An 18,311-nucleotide genomic window follows, 5' to 3' on the forward strand; every position below is an offset into this window, starting at 1 on the left:
TTTAAAATGACTATCCATATACAGCTATGATTCGCGATCCCGCTCCGAACTCCCGAACTGACTCGAATGATTCGCGATCCCGCTACGAACTACCGAACTGACTCGAATGATTCGCGATCCCGCTCCGAACTCCCGAACTGACTCGAATGATTCGCGAACCCGCTACGAACTACCGAACTGACTCAAATGATTCGCAAACCCGCTACGAACTCCCAAACTGATTCAAATGATTCAAGAACCCGCTACGAACTACCGAACTGACTCAAATGATTCGCGAACTCGCTCCGAACTACCGAACTGACTCAAATGATTCGCAAACCCGCTACGAACTCCCAAACTGATTCAAATGATTCGCGAACCCGCTACGAACTACCAAACTGACTCAAATGATTCGCGAACTCTCTCCGAACTCCAGAACTGATTCAAATGATTCGCGAACTCGCTCCGAACTCCCGAACTGATTCAAATGATTCGCGATCCCGCTCCGAACTCCTGAACTAACTCAATTGATTCGCGAACCTACTCTAATCTTCCAGATTGACTCAAAAAACAGACCGTAGACAGTTTAAGCTAATTCCGTTTATGCGCTCTTGTGGAAACTCTGAGAATACACTGTGTAGTTGCATTTAAATGCAGTAAATGCGTAAAATCCAATGGTAACATTGGGCTTCTTTTACTAATTAACTAAAAAATATTTTGGCAACATTTTCTTGCTGTGACTCTCCACTTGGTGGAATTTTTGCACAGCGTCATGGGTAATATAGTTTTTTTTCCCACAAAGTCTACTTATTTAAAAAAAAAAAATGTTTAAATAATATGAATACTGGCGTCAGCAAATACAAATACCATCAATTAAAAACCTCAGAGCTCACATCAAGTCTGTATTTAAACATTTATTATTGAAAATCTTTAAACGTTATAGGCCTAGTTGAAAATCAGTTTCCCTATTGAGAAAACTGAATTAAGTTTTTACTTCCAGACTTTATTTTGTTGCATTGTCTGCACTTGTTGTCACCAAACAGTGCAAACTCTCAATAAAACTGACATAATTTATATTGCACATATTGCATATAGGCCTACTCATGGGATAGCATGATTATCAAAATGACTACTTCAAAGAATATTTCAAAAGAAGTAATTTGAATACTTTCACCTATTATTTTTATATAGGCTACATCTAATTTTTTTTTTTTGCAAACTATAGCCTACTGTTGAAAATTAGGCATATGTATCAGTGCAATGTAAACGGTAGGGTAGCACTGGGTAGGGTGTGTTATATTCAGGGGCAGACTGGCATCCACTTTATAGCAGCTGTCAGAAGGTTTTGTGAGTGTGGGTCAGTGCTGTGCCCATCTCTGAGAGGGGTTTGGCGTGGACACCCAGATTTCTGGGCAGGCAGGAAAAACGCTCTCTGGTGGATTAGGTAACCTCTACACTAATTAATTCTGCGAAGGGCCTTTCAGAGCGCCGCATGCAGCTCTCAGAGAGTGTGTGTGTGTGTGTGTGTGTGAGAGTGAGCGAGGGAGGCAGGCTGAAAGGATTGCATTATTCTGCGCTGCGAAAGGAAATCAGAGAGCACTGGTCTCCCGGGGCCTCGGCGGCACGCTCTAATAGCTCAGCGCGATCTCTGCTTGGATATTGCTGCCCTCGAGTGTGTGTGTGCAAGTGGGGGCTGGTAAGAGAGTATGACGATATTTTTAGGGAATACACAAAGAATACGCATATGAGGATAAGAGAATATGCAAAGAATGAGACACGGTTGACATTTTTGGATCTGTTTGGTCGTGTGAGCAGAGCTGCGAATCGGAATTGGAGAAAATATAGTGGAACCGAATGATTTTCTTGACGGCTCTTGAATGCCTGTTTTTCCCAGCGGTTATCCACAGCGCTACGGCAAATAAAATCATGGTTTAGCTTTCAGTCTGAATTGAATGTGATAAGAGAAAGACAATAAATAAGCTAGACAACACACCTTTCTACTACATTATCCGCGCTGCGCGATCAGCGATATGCGATTGACAAACAGACGACTCCTATGATCCGGTTCTTTTTAGTGAACTGGTCCAAAGACTCAAATATCATACACATAATGTTATGTTTATTTAAAAGGAGTCATATGATGCAATTACATTTTTTCCTTTCTCTTTGGAGTGTTACAAGCTCTTGGTGCATAAAGAAGATGTGTGAAGTTGCAAAGACTTAAGTCTCAAATCCAAAGAGATATTCTCCATCAAAGTTAAGGATTTGCCACGCCCCCTAAAACGGCTCATTCAAACACGCCCCCACAGCTCTACATCACTATGTGGAAATATTTGCGTAATGCCGCCTAAATGTTCACACAAAGAAAGAAGGCGTGGTTTCAGAAAGCAGTTGAAGCAGTCATGTCAGGGAGATGCTGTGTGTATCTAGACGAAAGCAAAAGCACATTATTTGGCCTTCAGAAAGTAGATGTATTTAGGAATCTTTAGGATTACTTACAACAGAACAGTGACTCTGTTCCTCTTTCCAGCTTGAACTGATGGAAAACTAAGGACATTATTAACGGTCTTTACAATTATTTTGAAAGATGACGCTCGGGATTATGGAAAGGGTGTTACATGTCCGGCGGTGTTTGGCCAATCACAACGCACTGGGTCAGCTGGCCAATCAGAGCAGACTGTGCTTGTCAGAAGGAGGGACTTTGTTGAAAATTATCCGTTTGAGAGAGGCTGGGCATAGAGGACCTACAAAAATGTATAGTATTTAAAAAATGATGTGTTTTTTGAACATTAAATCATGTCAACAAATTCTATTACACCAAATAAGGATCTTTAAAAAAAGCATCATATGACCCCTTTTAGGATGAAGCGGGTAATTTAGACTATGAAAAAAAACCTAAATATTGACTCAGCTACACTTACTGGGTGGACAAACAACCGTCCCGCCCTAGACTCACACCATTGGTTGATGGGATGTTGTTGTCTCAGGTTTGTCAGGATGCACCTCAGTATAAAACTTTTTTTTACCTCAACAATAAGATTTATTTAATATATACTTTATAATGAATGTTTTTTTTTCATGGTATAAATATTTAATGTAGGATCGTAATCCACATGACCCTAAAAAACGACATTCTACAATGTTTATTACAAACACAAACTCTTTACTTACCACAGCAAACAAACACATTGCGCAAGAGCGTGCCCTGAGTAAATGGCCCCTAACACTGTCAGGAGTCATCCCTCTATATCTCTTACATTCTCACACACACACGCACGCACACACACACTCGCAGATCGTGTAGGAGTTGTGCACTCCAGTAGGTAACTGTGATCTTGCCATCTGTCTGTGCAGTCAGACGCTGGCAGCAGCCGTGACTTGAAGGCGTGAGCGGTGGCGAGCTGGAACAAGGACGCGGGCATGCGGCCAAAACGAGAGAGAGACAGAGAGAGAGAACACACGCAATTCGGGTCTCAGGTTGCAGGAAACTCTCTGCATGCTGCGACGCCTCCAGCAGCAGTTATAAATCAAGTCTAGTGCACGACCACGCATGCACTCGGCAAGATCCACCTATACGTCATTATAGATCACTCACAACAGTTTTCAGAATATACACCTAGACACATGCATTTAGATTAAGAGGTTCACTTTGGTAACTGTGCTAAAATGACCTTTTAATTAGAGAATGTATGAAATTCGTGTGTGGTCTATTCTCGATTTATCATGCAGCCCTTATCAGAAGCATAATTTATTTTGGTGGTCAGTTCCAGTTTCGTAATACAGAAAAGGACATTCTCATTCCCGGGAGCTTTTGATTAGGTGAAAATCGGTGGAGTGCAGGATGATGTCATCGATACCTTTGCTCTGCTTTCCAGGAAATTGGAGTATACATTTTATTTGTGTACAAATGCTAAAAATTAATTTTGTTCATGTTCAGGGGTACACTAGCATTTAGCATTAAGACTGGCCTTTTTTCCAGGCTTGATTGTGGTTATTGTGTTTACTGATTGTGTCAAGGATGTGCTTTAACAAAGTATCTAGAGTTGTTTTTGATTCCATGTCATCTTTGAAGCATAAAAACTGTGTGCACGAGACAGTCAGATGTTTTTTGGACTGCACAGTCCAAGCACATTTAGCTATCGACAAACCTGAGCACACACTCCAATTTCATGCTCTTGCGTGCACACACGCCAACTAATTACCCCACTGGAATGTTCCTGGAATGTGACCTTTCTGGGCTACGTCGGTTTAAAAAGATTTGTGCCATCCCTACTTTCATCCCACGAGGGGAAAGACAATCTTGTTTCTGTTTTTGCCCGTGTAGTTTTATTCTTGCTCCCTGAGCAGTGTGTGTGTGTGCAGGCGTGTTTACGACTAGCATGTGTGTGAATGTGCGTCAGGGGCAGCAACCTTGAGACCGCGTCTATAAACACGGTCATGTGGGCCGCCTGAAGAAGCCACGAGTGCAGTCTCGACTGCTCTCAGATGAATACAAACCAGAAAGAGAGTGAAAGTGAGAGGACGACGAAATACACAACATCCTCTCACTTCTCCAGACTTGCTTGCCTTGTATCGGCACGTTAGTTATATAGAGAATTCATGAACTCATAGTTGCTGCGTTCAAAACAAGCTTCTCTGCAACAACAACCCAATCATACAACTTAAAACATAAAACTACTGGATTTTATTTTGTAATTTTTCAGAACTTGAGTATTCAGTTTCAGTACCACACATGTTGAGGCCTCTTTAAGGGAGAAGTGCTATTACTTTTCTAACTGAGTAAACTTGAAAACGAGTAAAGAAATGTGATATGTGATAGCTATAGTGAGCAGACTGCTCTGTAAACTTTCAAGTCACTCTTGCGTTACTTTGAATCTTGGTACTGAATTTTCGATACTCAATGGTATTGATGCAAGCCTAAAAAGTATCGAACAAAATACCCAGCCCTAATAGCAACACCTTAGAAGCCACCCAGAACACCCAGCTAGCAACACTTAGTAAAAGTTCTGTACTTTGCTAAGGTACACTTAGCAATGTCCTGTAAATTATTCAAAACACCACTGACATACACCAAGCAAAGTCTTAGAAACCACCTAGAACGCACTAGGAACCACCGAGCAAAAATCCCTCGAATCAAAAAATTTAATAAAGAACTGAAAACATAAATACGTTTTCATAATTACCAATGTATGTATATAATGCCAAAAGATACAAAGAAAATAGAGCATTTTTAATATAAATAAGCACCAGTTACCTGCGATACCAAACAGGACCACAGGGAGACCCCAAAAGGCCAATAAACCCTTTGCGTTAACCTGACTGTACAAGCTACTCTAGGATCCATTCAGAACAACTAAACCACTCACCAGTGCATAATCTAAAACACCTTTAGCCAGCATTCATTTTAAAACACTCCTGCTATTAAGCCAAATACATGCTGAAAATAATAATTTACAGCCATCTAGATGAGAGTCACTATTCTCTCTGCTATCTCTGATGAAATCATCCTCTGTTTTGAACTTATTAATTATTACTAATGCATTCTATTACTGGATCCGTGAATTTTCCAATGTCCTCCTGGGTAGTGTGCTTTGTAGTGTCATTTCTAATCACCCAGAGTCCGACACTGATGCTTTAACTCAGTACGACAAAAGGTCAGAAGTGCCGGTATACACGAAAAAGTGACAGTATGATAAAAAAAAAATATATATATTGATGTGCCGGAGATGCATACCGGTGCTTACTGGACCACTTCAAGCACTGCACCAACCAATGCACTAGAAAGCATTCAAACATCCCAGCAACCAACTAGTTACTCCCCAGAAACACTACTCAACTAAGGCCCCGTCCACACGGAGACGGAGCTTACCCCAATCCGATCTTTTTTTTCCTCGTCTCAAGAAATATCCGCGTCCACACGAAACCGCAAAATGATGTAGTATACATGCCAGACCAGTATGTGGCGCTGTAATTCTGACACAGAGATACACTAAAAACAGAGAAGAAGACTTGGACTATGCTCATAAACACTGCGCATGGTACACAAACGAACATGGAACAATACATTTATTAATCAGTGTTAATGTTAGTTAATAAAAAGACAATCGTTCAGTGTTTGTTCATGTTTTTGTTGCTGTAAGTGACGTAGAGGTGTCTGACTAGGGGGGAGACGTGGGCTGATGATGTCATCGTTTCAGAAAATATACGGATTAGCCGTCCAGACGAAAACGCAAAGACGGCGTTTTCAAATTTATCATCTCTGGGACCCGGTTTCAAAAAATAGAGGTTTCACCTTACGAAAACGCCGGATCCGTGTGGAAGAAATGCCTATCCGATAAAAAATTTGTGCGTATTCACAGAAACGCGTCTCCCTGTGGACGGGGCCTAACTCTCTAGAAACACCCAAATTAACACTTCCTTACACTTTGAACTCTTTTTCGTGATCTTCCGATCCTTTGTTCTTTACTCCTTATCCGCAAAATCAACCTTAGTTTCCTCTGCCTCCAGTGCTTTTCCAGAGGTTCACGTAGGATTATAGACGGACCTGAAGTATTATTATTTGAAGCTTGAAAAACACCGAATCTGGGGCATTTGCGGGGCATCCAGATCTTCAAAACACGCGGCCGATGTTAAAGGTCCAGCTGTTAGAAAGATTCCCTCAATTCATAAACCATTTTACTGCTTTCTTGCGCTCCTCTCTCTCTCTCTCTCTCTCTCTCTCTACTCTCCCAGGATACTATTTTTCTTGGTCTTGCCCGAGTAGCGCAGCCTGACCAGGGCCCCGTGCACACACACATTCATCACTGCTTTCCTACCCCAGTGTGCAAACACGCTGTTCTGTGGCACGAGGGATCTCCCTGCTGTGTGTATGCCTTGATGTGCAATTCAGTTTTCTGATGAAGGACGGTTACCAAGCAAGTTACCAAGTGTCCATTCAAACCATGCATTGTGAGTTACGACTGTGCAGATGTGTGCAGAATATGTGAAGTATTGAAAAAAAAAGTGCTTGATTTGAATTGAGAGATACATTTTTTGGAAGGGAACTCTAGCAGTTATTACCGTAAATGTCTTAATTTAGCTTTCATGTCATTTACTAAATTAGCAGTATAAGTTTGTTTAGTATGAATGCAGTCCAGACATATACTGTGTTCACCAGTTTCCCATTATTACATGACCCTAAGGGGCGCAAAAACTCAGTCCAAATGTGTTTTGTGCTCTGACCGTATATGATTTTAGGCACAAAAGTTAGCATAGGATTTCACACAGCTGTATTAACCAATCAGACAACAGGACTGGAACTGTGCATTTTAAAATGATCAATATTTGTTGCATTCAAATTTCACGTCACTTTGATTCATAAATATGAATATTTGAATTACTATCAATAACTGATTGGTTCAGATTGATAAAGTGTTAGTTAATGGCGTGTCATTATAAACTGTCACCACGATATTTGACAGGGAAGCCAGTGTTGTGTATCCAGCGACACCGGGTTCATAACTGAGGCCTATTAATTGTTAATTGCCTTGACATTGTGTGCACAAAACTGGTACCAGAGCTTTCCCCAACCGTTTCCAAATCCCTGCCGCCTCTTGCCCACAGCATGTTTGTGTTACAGGCTACTTGAGCGGCGAGAGCAAAGAGAAGAAGAAAAGAGCTCAGGGGGATGAAGAGGAGGAGGAGGAGGAGGAGGAGGACAGCATGCTTGGCAGTAAATTCGAGCACTGACATGAATTTCGCGAGGGGCCGGTCCCGTGACAGCATTAGAGGCCTCTCTGTGTTATTGCACACACACACACACACACACACACACACACACACACACACGCATGTCGCCTGTGCCTCAAAAAATCGGCACTTTTTTTTTAGCCAACCCCTATAAGAGCTGAGAAACTGTTGTCCTTTTTTGTGCGTTTCTGATAACTGCAGTTCTGTATAGTTTCCACAAAAAATATTAAGCGGCACACCTGTTTTCAATACGAAGAAATGTTTCTTGAGCAGCAAATCAGTATCTTAGAATGATTTCTGAAGACAGGAGTAATGATGCTGAAAATTCAGATTTGCATCACAGGAATAAATTAGACTAAAATATATCGATATAGAAAACCATGATCATAATTTAAAAACATTATAACCATATGATACTTATTCAAGAATGGCTAGCAGAAAGTATCATGGTTTTAAATATCAGCGCGTTCTAGAACGTGTTCTGGAGTGATTCGAGCGCGCGCACGTGGGCTGGCTGCAGACTGTCGCTCCGGCTGCTGTCGGGTTTAACGAGCGCAGCGTGTCGTTAAAACACCGGTTTACGAGGCTCCTTTATCGGCCCACTCACACGCATATACGCGGACGGCACACAGACTGCAGAACCCCTAAAGACTCAGATTTAATGCTTCCTGCCCGGGCTGATCTCATCCACCGTCAGCTGCTTTCAATCCCCCCTCATGCACGCTCGCTCACGCTCTCGCACACGCGCGCGCGCTCTCTCTCTCTCTCTCTCGCACTCTCTCTTCAGCGAGCGAATGTGTTCAGACACACACTTGTTTATCTAGAGCTACTTGAGACTCATCTAACAGCACAAAAGTGCTAATGTACAAAAATATGAAAAATAGTGTTTAACTGAAGTTAACACTGCTACTTTTACAGTGATCTATATTTCTGAATGATATTATGTTCATATGTTATTTATTCCAAGCTACGTCAAAGAGATAGAAAATCTCTAACATTGTTGGCCACTAGCCTGGAAATGGCATTTTCAGTACCTTGGTTTTCCCACTACTCTACTTTTTAAGGTATATGAAAGTGGTATATAGGCCTATCAAAGTACCAAGACTTTTGAAAATGTGTTTTACTATATTAAAACTCCCTGATATTTGATTTATAAAATATATGAATAGATATAAAAGTAAAGTATATTAGTGTTAATCTATAAAAAAAATAAATACATCATTATATAAATTCATAAATATATATAATACAAAAAATATATAAATAACTTACAGTATATAATAACATAATAAAAATATATAAAGTATTAAACTTTTCATATAAAATCTATTATATATAAAGTTGATTTAGTAATTTATGAACCCTTTTTATGTCAAATGAAGTTTATTAATGTTCATTTACTAAAAATACATTAATACATAAATATATAATATTTGTATTACATTATATCAATACAACTATATATATATATATATATATATATATATATATATATATATATATATATATATATATATATATATATATATATATATATATATATATGTTTAAACTATATTAAGTAATTTATTAAATGTATTTAGTAATTTATAATCTTTTTCTTTTGAGGTTGTCCTCAAAAAGATCTTTGTATGTTTACCTAAACTCTGGTGACATTTTTCAACATTTATAGAAATAACAATTTACATAGCCCTGCTACATACATCTGTCTGCCACACACACACACACACACACACTCATGTTAATCCGTTTGTCACGGTGAGCATGCTTCCTGAGAGCTGAAAAATTATTCCTCTCTTTTTCCCTGCACGATGCTCCACGGACGACAGTGTGTGTGTGTGTGTGTGTGTGTGAGGGGGAACAAACAGGCAAGCAGCTGCAAATGTTAAATTGTATCCAATTACTGCCCTCACGGCGATACGAGGGGAATAACTCTTTCCTTATGACAGCGCGATTGGATTATTCCGCACACGAGAGACGCTCCTTATAACTGCGTGAAAAACGTCCCCTGAACGCCCACGCTGAAACACACAAGCAGTCTGTGTGTGTGTAATGATGCGTGCCGTGGACTAGTGTTACACTCTTGATTGACAGGGAGGAAGAACTCATTATGGTCCAGTGCTTTGAAACACTGCGTCTGTGTCTGACTTCTTTCTAAAGGTCAGTGACCTCTGACCTCCACCTGTTTTAACACAATTAGACCTTTCCAATAACAGTATAGGTTTTTGAAACGCCTCATGGTATGACTCTCAGGTGTCAACACAACAGATTATTCAGACACATTGCTCAAATCATATTGATGATATTAATATGCCGGAGCCCAAATGACACTTGAGAGCTACAGCGGAGAAGCAGTTTTTAGTGAATAGCAACTTCAGTTTTAGTCTGTTGGTCACATCAGACAAACGTATATGACCTCAAAGACTTGAAATACAGTGCAGGAGAATTCATTGAACCAAATTCATGGATACTTTTATGACACCATGTTCGAGCAGCTCAGAGATTCTGCGAAACATCTCTTTTTGTGTTCTACAGAAGAAAGAAACTGGAACCTGAGGGTGTAAACATTATTCTTTTCTTTTAGATTTTTATGCATTTAAAAAAAAAAAAAAAAAAAACTTCTACTATTTTCGAAATTGGTTTTGTAAATGTGATAATATTTGATTAGATGCATATAAACATTTAAAAAATGTAATGTGGTGGCACTTTCATTGCATGGAAATGTTCTGATAGTTTCAATGAAATTGAAATTGAAATTCATGTGTTATTTACCAGTGTTATGTAAGTAATACTTGTGCTATTATAGTATTTATTGACATTTTAAAATAACATTATCACTTTTCATTTTCATTTAAAAGTTAAAACAATTTTGTTATGCTCTTGACAATTGTATTTAATTTTTTAAACTTTAGTTTATTTTTTTAGTTTAAGCATAGTTTGTCATCTAATATATATATATGTTTTTTTTTCAGCTTTATTTGTGTTTTTTTAGGCTACTAAAATCATTTTTAATAGTTTTAGTTTGTTACGTGTCCAAAAATCTGGTACATTATAACCATAATGCATAACCAAAAATTACCATATCTAAGAATGTATAATACATTAGAAAAAAAAATAAAATAAATGAAGTATTAAAAATTAAAAGACAGGAACACATCACAGGTTGTAATCACCCAGACAATCTTAATTCTTGCCCTTTTTAGTAGAGGTCTTGACGTTGAGAGGAAGCTAATGTGTCATCTGGCCAAGACATCTGAACGACAGGCACAAATCACACCTGCTCTGCTCACGGCCTGCTCTCCTTCACTGAGAACAGATGAAGCAGCAACACCACGCCGCAGGCAGGCGGTGCAAACGCGTTCACAAGGTCATACATCACGCATGTGACAACAGCGGAGCAGCTCTGGACAAATGAGAGCGGGTGAAAGATGGAGGGATAATCTCAAGGACGTGGATGGAGGCAAGAAAGGAGAAGGGTTGTGGATGGGAGTTCAGCCAAACAGAGAGTGGAGGTGGGCTGTCAACTCCCATTATCCATTCAGGCCCTAATATTAAAATCCCAGAGAGAGCGAGGTTAGATGAGGAAAGACGTGCGAGCCACAGGCGCTTCACCTTGCTTTGTTCCTCTGCGCCGTTGTGCACACAATTGCACGACTGTTTTTTTATGTAATTTAGTGATGGCAGCAGATGCCTTGGCAACCAAGCGGCCCTCACAGCTGCTGTCTGACTGACAGCCACTTAGAGACTCCACGAGTGTATGTGTGTGTGTGTGTGACAGCAAGCCCTTTAAACCTGTAGCACGCTTTAGTGTGTGCCGTCATATGCGCTAGGTCAGAAATCTTCTGCTGGAGTTCGTGTCAGTTACAGCTGACACACTTTAACCAAGTACGTTGACTCGAGTGGTCTGCACTTCTTGCACTTCTGTTGCAATACCAAAGGGGGCGATAGTGCTGCCTTTACATATCCATAGCAAATTATTTTGGAAGCTATTTAGAAACATTTAGAATTTACACAAATGTGTGCCGAGGTAACACTGATAACACAACATGGACATTTGTGTAATGAACGATGCTCTGACACATTTTAAAACTATCAACTAAATATTTTAAATATCGACGCATGTAAATTAATGAGTAGTTTGAAGCATCTTCATTCACATACTTATGAAGGATACTTTTAATTCCTTACTCTGGATCATGACGTGACAAAACATCAGTAACTGGATTACTACCATTGAAAGTTTTCGAGTATTCGCATTAAGTATCCCATATAAAGTTTGTCCGATTTTAACGTTTTAAATTTCGATGCCCCTAAAATGACATTTGCAGAAGTTTCTCGTGTACATGCAAAAATGTCCTGACACACACAAATTTATTTTCGATTTGATTAGATTTTTTCTGCAAATGCGACTTGGTTAACTTTATATATACAAATGTCTGCTATAGTGCCCCCAGTGGCAACACTGAGAATACAACCTACAGAATTGCTCTCTGACATGCGAAAATAAATCTGTGAACGTCTTCATTCACATACTTGCAAAAAGTATATTTAATTCCTTATTCTGGGGGGTCTCAAGACAAAATATCAGTAACCAAACTGCTACCACTAAAGTTAATAGTAAGCACTTTTTGAGTGTTAAGCACTCAGTACAAAGTTTATTTGGTTGACACACTTTTTTTCCATGCCCTTCATGCCTTTTAAGTCACAAACAGCTTCTGCAAAGTCAATTGTTACACTTTTATGTTACAGCCTTACAAATATCATGACAGATGTCTTAATGTACACAAACACACGCGCACACACACACACACACACACACACACACACACACACACACACTAAATGAGCCATGCATAGGTATGTGGTCTTGTCACACACACACACACACACACTTCATTGCACTCTTAATTTACGCATGACATTTACATGTGACGCCTCTACACTCTTCACTCAGTTAAAAAATGCTTGTGCCAGCAACCTGACCACACACACACACACACTCAAGACTCAATCAACACTTGCACACCAGAAAGAGATCACTGTGAGTCCAATTATACTCATATCCATTGTATTTTAATCACAAAATTAATATGTATTAATGTTAATAACATTAAAAATAATAATTCTAACTATAATTAAGCGTTTATTACATTTGAGGCCAAATATGCAGTAGTTGTGCAAATTTGCTATTTAAAACACACACACACACACACACATTTGGGCGATTATTGTTAATGTAATTAATTAATAATAATCATTACTTTTATTAAGCATAATAGTAGTATTAGTAGTACAATTAAGAACAAAAATGGATTATACTTATTAAACATTATTTAATAACAAAAATAATATAATGAAACATTTATTTTAATAATTAAAATCAGTTAATAGTTAAGTAAAAAATATTCAGTCATTAAAAAAGGCATTTATAATCATTTTTAATGCCATGGGGAACCGATTTCAATGATGATGAAGGTCAAATATTCAAGGAAACTCTTCTTTTTGTTGTTCTTTCACTTGAACACACGGACGGACACACACACATCTTTAAGATGACAAGCCAGTGTGAACGTGAAATGAGTCACACACACTCATTTACAAAGAAATGCAGAAATATGTGTGTCTACCAGAAGAGAGAGGAAACAGTGATGTATGTCAAAGGGAAACTGAGATCTTTTTAAGTCTGTTATCGTAGTGCTATTAATGTGTGTGTGTGTGTGTGTGTGTGTGTGTGGGCTGATACGTCGCCAGCAGGCACAATCTATCATGTTTATCACACAAACACACACATACTTTCGTTCTCTCTTTCTCCATATACACACACGCAGATGAGCCATTTTTGGGAAATCAAGGCATCGAATAAGACCTCACTTTTCGGCTCGGCTGCGACTTACACACATACACACACTTTCCTGGCATGTGTCCCCAGCACATAAACAGCCATTAATCGTTGCTCACACTACTGACATTTGGAAGAAAGGTCACACTTTCCTGTCTCTCTCTCTCTCTCTCTCTCTGTCTCCCTCCCTGTCGTTCAGCCCACCCTCTCTGAGAACCAGAAGACAGGCCTTGTGCCGCTAATAGTGCGTTCGCTGTGCATCTACAGGATTGCCTCGGACACGGGATTCAACTAGTATTCAACAATGGGTAGTTTGTCTGTCCACAATGTAAAAATGCTGTGTGAAGCAGTTACTGTATAGACAGTTAGAAAATACTTGATGTTAATTGCATAGTTACGAGGACCAAAATTCTAAACCAATCAGATTTCACAGTGGGCGGGGCTACCTAGCCTTAAAAGGTGAAATGGAACTCTCAAACAAAATTCCGTTTTTCTGAATGTGATTGTTTCTGACGAAACTCACAAAATGACAATTGCAACAAGATGCGACAAAGATAAGTAGAACTTTATGCAAATGAGCAGTGATGTGGCAGCTACCTTTGAAATAGAAGATAATGATTACACTTGTAAAAATTTTACACATTTTATTGAGTAAAGATAATAATTTTGTACGCAAAACCTGGTAGGCATGCACTTCGTTCTTTTACATTTTAATTATATAGGCTATAGGCTATGTGTGTCTGTTTGTTTGATTTCTGTTTATGGTTTGATTTTCACTGAGCTGGCAACTTGAGGCAACATAAATGACTACAACCAATTACGATGAGACAAAACTGAGTAGAAGTGAACTTTATGCAAATGAGCAGCGTTGCGATGCCAATGAAAGTGAAGATTATTTCATAACACAATGTGTGAACCCATGTAAACACAAAAAACTTTATTTTTTATGATATAATAAAATAAAATAGTTTGAATTATAGACTGGCGCCACATATTTTTTAAAGAGTTTATTCGTATATATTTTGTGTGAGATATTTTTTTATTTCAAACCTGTAAAACAAACAGTTTAAAAATGTCTAATTAACATGGTTTTCTTGTGTTTTATAATGCTCCGATTTTTAGTAGCCATCATTGTTTCATCGTACATCAACTAACTCGCTAACAGAAATTAGCAGTAGCAAAGCAACTCAGATTGTTTGCCGATTTGAGACAGCAGGAGTGACAACAACCGATGGAGATGCGACAAAATGTCAATTTACATTGCATGTATATTTAGTCTTTCAACTTTGGACCTTTTGTCTGAATAATTGCTGGTTTGACTGTGCATTAATTCTTGTTAAAACTACAAAGTAATTCAGTCAAGAGCAGTGTGTGATTTTCTTTCTTTTATTTTCTTGGATTAACATTACAGCAGCTATATAGCTAAATTAGGCGCTGTCACTTTAAGAGACAATGAATCCAGCCAATATAGTAGCCTACACATCATATTTTTTTCTAAACTTTTTACTTTCACTTAAGACATAATCGACAGTTTTTTCGAACATATTTTCCAAGATGGTATGAATTTGACGGTGTATCAAAGCAAAATAAGGCAAATTCAGTGTTCAAGCGTTTTGAGACGCCTCTCTCTGCGTAAGCCTGAACACCAGAAAACCGCGGGAGCTAAATTGGCCTCATTCACATCCTTTTCTGTTTGTTTAAACTGTGATTTGTATTTGTTCGTTCAGGTGCAGGAGGAAGTTCGAGGATAACTTAACAAAGGAGAGTTCGGCTCAGTGTTGCTGTCTGTATGACGCGGATCTCTCTCCGCGTGCGAACTGAACACAACGCGCGAGTAACAGCTTCTCAATTCAGCTTTTCCGCGTCTTGTGTTTGAATTCTTTAAAATCTTTTTAATGTTTAAATCGACAAGTGCCAAGGCTTAAAAACACGTGAAAATGGTTAGCTTTCATAACTGAAATTTAGTATTCATCAAAAAGAATTAAAACAGTGAAATGCAAACTCATAATATGACGCAAACCTGCAATAATTAAATATGTTAAATAACACAATGTATCTAATCCAATTTTATTAACTTATGTCTTTGCTGCTGACCTTTGATGATCCAGTTCAACCATACTTATTATCCAAAATAACTTCAGATAAACTAATAATTGTGCTTCTAGTTTTTTTTTTAATTGCTTAAGAGTTAAACTTTCTTCTCCTGTTTTCTACTGTACAGAAGTGAATTTACTTTTCCTTCAGCCTGCGGTTTATTCATTACACTGTTTGGTGTTAAAGGGCTTTTAAATTTGCTATAAAAATAGCTTTTTATATTAAAAACAATTAAGCCCTGCTCATATTTTTTAAAAGTAACGCAAAAGTAACGTAAGGCATTACATTCCCTAAAAAGTAACGTAATTAGTTACTTTTTTAATGGAGTAACGCAATATTGTAATGCATTGTTAACTTTCCACAACACTGACTGCGACGCGTTTCAGTGAGGACGGAAAATCATGCCTGTTTAGGGGACAACTTCAGTGTGTTTTTGTGTTGGATAACTCTGGTTAGTTTGTAGGACACACGCTGTTGCGGACTCTTGTAAGTGAACCTCGTTGTTTCCCGTTCTCTGCCGCGTTCTTCCATTCCTCGTGATCCCTGTCAGTCTGTTAGCGAAACAATAGCAGCGTTTCATCGTGAGATCAACCAGCGCACACACTCGGGTCGTCACAGGGAAGAGTCGACGGGAAAACAGAGACACGCATTATACCGAGCCTGTCTCTCTCTCCGGGCTCATGCCACATAATCTCATTCCACGTCTTTGCTGCCAGTAATCTCTTCAAAATAATTTGTTTTTGTAAATTACGCATATACATTTAACTCTCAAATAAAACACTTGTGTAATTATAATGGATATAATAATAATAATAATTATATGGATATAATTATGCTCAAAAGTTTATTTATTTTGTAATGTTTTTGAAAAAAGTATTTTATGCTCAACAAGGCTGCATTTATTTGATCAAAAATACATATAAACTTATTTTTTTTTTTGCGCAAACATTCCTTTTGTTTGTATGGTTTATTATATGTTAATATTCTTTTATTTTTTATTGCATAACTTGACTTGTGTAATTATAGTAAGTATATAATTTATTCTGATTATAAATATATATATATATATATATATATATAATATTGATTATTTAATTATAGTAAGTATATAATTTATTCTGATTATAAATATATATAATATTGATTATTTAAATTATTTACTAGAGCCATGTTGTTTCATATTTTCATAAAAACTCAAAATCATTTTATTATTTCACAGGATTCTTTAATGATTAGAAAGTTTAAAAGAACAGAGGTAACTCTTTTGTAACATTATACATGTCTTTACTGTCACGTTTGCTGAAAAGTATTAAATTAGGCCTATTTATTTATTAATCTTACTGACCCCAAAATGTTTGTTATTTATATATAAGCCTACTGTTCACATCTAACTATCGCTTTATTACCCGTTTCTCTACTCGTGTCTTAAAATCACGTTTTCTCCATCCACCCAAAAGTGTCACATTCAAACCAAACACACGTCAGTCGATCTGTGTGTTCTTGAGCAGCAGTTTTTCTGGTTGTGTTTGTATTGTGCGTCTGCGGTGAGCAGCCCACACACCTCATGTGTGTTGACACTGCACGCTTGGCCTCAAACTGCATCGGAGAGAGAGAGAGAGAGAGAGAGTGTGAGAGAGAGAGCATGAGTGTCTACCCTGATCCCCGCGTGCCAGACTTCAGGGCTGGAACGGTTTCTCACTGTGTGTCATTTGATTCAGGGCTCCAGAGGCATCGCTCCATATCGGCCTGAAACTGCAACACCGTGCTGTTTTGCAGAACAGCTTTTGCCGTTTAAAGAGTTAATCCCGCAGACGGCAGCAACATGCAGCGAGCTTGTGGGCGTCTTGGGTGTGTTCGCGTCAGAGAAGGCAAGAGTGAGACTGGTGTGTGTAAACGTGTGCGTGTGAGAGAGTGTTTAGCCAGAGAAGCACCAAGTCTTTTTTTTTTTTTTTTTCGGTAGCTCTGTTTATTTCTATAGTATCACTAGGAGTAATGTATTGTTTGAAGCGGATGTTAAAGGGTTAGTTCGCCCAAAAATGAAAATTATGTCATTAATAACTCACCCTTATGCTGTTCCAAACATGAAAGGCCTCCTTTTATCTTCAGAACACAGTTTAAGATATTTTAGATTTAGTCCGAGAGCTCTCAGTCCCTCCATTGAAGCTGTGTGTACGGTATACTGTTCATGTCCAGAAAGGTAAGAAAAACATCATCAAAGTAGTCCATGTGACATCAGAGGGTCAGTTAGAATTTTTTGAAGCATCGTAAATACATTTTGGTCCAAAAATAGCAAAAACGACGACTTTATTCAGCATTGTCTTCTCTTCCGTGTCTGTTGTGAGAGAGAGTTCAAATCAAAGCAGTCTGGATATCCGGTTCGCAAACGAATTCGATTCGTGAACCGAGGAGCTGATGATACTGCGCAATGACATAATTTTCATTTTTGGGTGAACTAACCCTTTAACAAATGTCAGTAGACCGGAAATATTTTAAAACGAACAGTTCTTTCATAAATTCGTACGGCCTTAATGCTGTGGAAATACAATCCGGAAGACAGATGACAACAAACAGCAGCGCTGAAAAGGGGCGGGGTTACATACGATATGCTAATATTGTTTAATTTAACTTAACATATATTACATTATATTATAATGAATAACAAAAATAACAA

The sequence above is a fragment of the Carassius auratus genome, chromosome 47, assembly GCF_003368295.1.
Source record: "Carassius auratus strain Wakin chromosome 47, ASM336829v1, whole genome shotgun sequence".
Taxonomy (NCBI): Eukaryota; Metazoa; Chordata; class Actinopteri; order Cypriniformes; family Cyprinidae; genus Carassius; species Carassius auratus.